General features: G+C 39.0%; 1 pseudogene; it reads right to left on the reverse strand.

The window, feature by feature from the left end:
* LOC141437557 (L-dopachrome tautomerase yellow-f-like) overlaps positions 1-4,024 on the reverse strand; it is a 17,886-nt pseudogene that overhangs the window by 11,258 nt on the left and 2,604 nt on the right.

Below are 4,024 nucleotides of genomic sequence, written 5' to 3' on the forward strand. Positions count from 1 at the left end.
GCGACTTGACGCAACTTTGAGTCGCGGGAAATTCAAAATCACCTTCAAAATGAGGTCACGTGATCAGATTTATCGCTGCAAACGAGCGACAGCGACTGCGTGTGGGGGCACCCTAGCGTTTTTTGGTCGGCTCAAGCCGATTCCACGTCAAGAGATGTGGAGAGACCCTTACTCGCCATGTCCGCGACGCCGTTATCGACGACCCAGAGCCGATCGCTCTTGTCCACCGTGACGCGGAAGGCAGAGACGACCGTGTTGTTGGTGGCGGCGCAGCAGGCCTTGCTTGATACGAAGGCGTCGTGCCACGACGGGTACGGCGTCAGGGGCTGCTGCTGCGTGCCGTTTAGCGGGATGTAGTTCAAGGAGGCTGGGACACCTGGAGGAGTGACGATTAAATAAAAATATGAGAGAGAAAATTAAGTCTGGTAGTAGTGTGAAGGCATTAATTGTAACCTGGAGTCAGTTAGTGGGAAAGGCACGTACGCTTGTAAACTCCAATTCAATAGAATCTGACAATCCTGTAGACACTTCCAGCCTACTAATATAAACACCGGGCTGCCTAAGGCTTTGTGATGTGACTATTATTCTTTTTTTGATTCCTTTTAGATGATAATTGCAACAACAGGGACATATATAATCAAGTGTGCCCACGATAGGGTGTCTTAAATATGTAGAAAATTGACAGATTCTATTGAATTGTACTTTAGATTGTGTCGGCGCCCATTTAGACACAAGCGAAAAAAATAAAGGTTTGCATTTGTTAGGCACATAAAGCCGGCACTGGGTATAGCGAGTATAGCGACGTTAATTTCGATTATGGGCGGTTTTTGATGATACTTTAAGCACTCAGTTAATCTAATGAAGCTATATTATTATGAAATACATTGTGTCGCACAGACGTAGCTGTTTTTCTCTTGAAGGTGATGGAAAGTAGGAGTCGTGACGTCGTGATGTTTGAAGGATGCGATAGATGCCACCACGCACCACTATACGCAAACGGCATAGTAAAATAGAATAAGTAGGTTCACTACGAACAAAAGTACATCGCGCGGCTTAAATCTGTGCGCGCCGGTTGGCGCCGGTACGCACGCACCCGCCGCACGCACACACTGATAATTTAAGGAGGAATGGGGGATTAAGTTTTTTTTAATCAAAGGCTGCGCTGCCGTTGCTGCCGTACGTTTCGATTTTAGCTCGCTCTTCTTGCGCTTGCTTCGCGAGATGATCACTTTTTACGTTCGCGTACTCGTGCTTACGTATTTTTTGTATTAGGCATAGTTGTAAATTAGTAGTATATAAGTGTAGTGTGATAGTTTCGTACAAGGACACATAAAAAATAATAGATACCTACCTACCTATAAACAATATAGTTAAAGTATTATGTGTAGGATAGGAAACATGAGTAGTATGTACGTACACAGTAGCCATCACCACTTCGGCGAATTTATAAATAATATTTTTAAATTAGTATAATAATAACAATAGAGCGGCAAAGAATCTTGTTTCTCTAGACAGATATGAACCAATTTTATTTAACTTTCATATTAAAATTATTTGCCGGTAGGTAATTAATTAATCTAAAATAGACATCGACAACCTTAAGCGTCCGCGCCGGAGTAGGCAGTGAAGTCTCCTAAAGGGTCGGAGTGTGCATACTTGTTCTATTTTACTATGCAAACGGTTACGTTTTTCGACTGGTTGGACAGATTTAAATTCCGCATCTTCCGATTATTTATTACGTAAAAGCCAAGGATTGGTAAACATTGACATCTAGTAAAGTAGCACCTAACTCCAATTCAATAGAATCTGACAATCCTGTAGACACTTCCAGCCTACTAATATAAACACCGGGCTGCCTAAGGCTTTGTGATGTGCCTATTATTCTTTTTTGATTCCTTTTAGATGATAATTGCAACAACAGGGACATATATAATCAAGTGTGCCCACGATAGGGTGTCTTAAATATGTAGAAAATTTACAGATTCTATTGAATTTACTGTAGGTTTATCAATAAATTACCTTTTTCCACCTTGAATGGTAATAAATAGTTTGTCTTGCCACCTTGCCAATTCCCGTCGGCATTATGTTCTGGGGTATGTAGGACTCGTCTGCTATTGCCTTTTCTTTAGTTCCACCTTCCCAAGTAAAGTCAATGGTCTTCCATTGAAACTTGGGAGGTACTAGGCAAGTCGTCCAGTGGATGGTCATCAAGAAAATTAAAGCAGTTGCCGGATTTTCAAACATAGTTCCCTTTTTTATTTAATGTTTGGTAGTTTTTTGTTATTTGCAATTTTTTTGTATTTTTAATATAAATTATGTTAATTTATGCATGATTTTTACAAGAATTTGATTTTGAATTATACGAATTTGACGTTGACATTACGTTTTTCCGCTAAAGTTTTATAATATACCAATGATATTTTATCTATGGTAAGTATAGATATATACGTATGTTATATACGTTCCTAGTAAATTGCGGTTGCATAAAAACGTTTGCGCTGCATCAGGGTTTGCGTATATAAGAAGCGGTGTGGAGAGCATGCGATAAAAACAGTGCGCATACGGTGCGTCACTGCGATACCGTACGTCACACGTTTTTAGGGTTCCGTAGCCAAAATGGCAAAAACGGAACCCTTATAGTTTCGCCATGTCTGTCTGTCTGTCTGTCCGTCCGTCCGCGGCTTTGCTCAGGGACTATCAATGCTAGAAAGCTGTAATTTTGCACGGATATATATGTAAACTATGCCGATAAAATGGTACAATAAAAACCTAAAAAAATTTTTTTTAGGTTACCTCGCATAGACGTAAAGTGGGGGTGATTTTTTTTCTCATCCAACCCTATAGTGTGGGGTATCGTTGGATAGGTCTTTAAAATCATTAGGGGTTTGCTAAGACAATTTTTCGATTCAGTGATTTGTTTGCGAAATATTCAACTTTAAAGTGCAAATTTTCATTAAAATCGAGCGTCCCCCGTCCCCCCCTCTAAAATCTAAACCGGTGGGTGGAAAAATTTGAAAAAAATCAGGATGGTAGTAAGTTACAAGGAATCACTTACAAGGAATCCTATAACGGTTAAGTTTTCTTGAGAACTATTACTAGTTTAAGAGTAAATAGCAGCCTAAGGTATAAAATATACCTCAACTTGGTATATTTCGTACAAAATACGAAATCCTTAGAAAAATATTAAGTACTTAATTTTTTCTAATGGCTACGGAGCCCTATTTCGGGCGTGTCCGACACTCTCTTGCCGGTTTTTTAAGCAGTTAAGGTTTTGGTCGCACCTTAAAACTTTAAAACTACATTATGGTCTCGTGATTCACCTTTGTGATTTACTAAATGAATAACGAACAAAATACGTACGGTGAGCGCGAGGGTACAAGAGATAGCTATCTCTAAGCCATTGCGCTTCGAGTGTGACGACCGATAGGGACATAGATTAAGAATTGTAACTGAAATCAGACAGAGCGGATATTGGAAAGGAGGTAGAAAACAGACAGAAATAAAACAGGCTGTGTTTGTGTTAAACAATGTTTTTAATTTTGTATATACATTTGAATTAAGTGATTTACACAAGTCACAATTTCGAGCAGAAATATGTATGTACATTTTTCACCAAAGTATATTAAACAACTTTGGAAGTTATCTAATTCTATCTGTAGCTGAAGAATTTATTTCGATTAATAAAATAACTGCTTAAAAATAATAAACACGGTATTTATAAGGCACCGCAACCATCGTGGGAATCAAAAGAGCGAGTTCTATTTACAACTACACACCTTCAAAAAGACTTAGTTTGTTTCTTGTCTGTCTTATTGACAGGTTTTTAATAGTAAAAATACCACCAACGGGACTTATCACGCTAAACGTACGAGTAATATTTACCTCGACGTTTCGACAACATTACAGTGGCCTGGTCACGAGTAGAATCGAGAAACGTCAACACTCCTTCGGAACTACCGCGACACGAGCAATCAAATTAAGATTGGTTTTTGAGTCTTTGTATTTTTTATTTCAACCTCTAATT

This window comes from Choristoneura fumiferana, chromosome 18 (assembly GCF_025370935.1).
Source record: "Choristoneura fumiferana chromosome 18, NRCan_CFum_1, whole genome shotgun sequence".
Lineage (NCBI taxonomy): Eukaryota > Metazoa > Arthropoda > Insecta > Lepidoptera > Tortricidae > Choristoneura > Choristoneura fumiferana.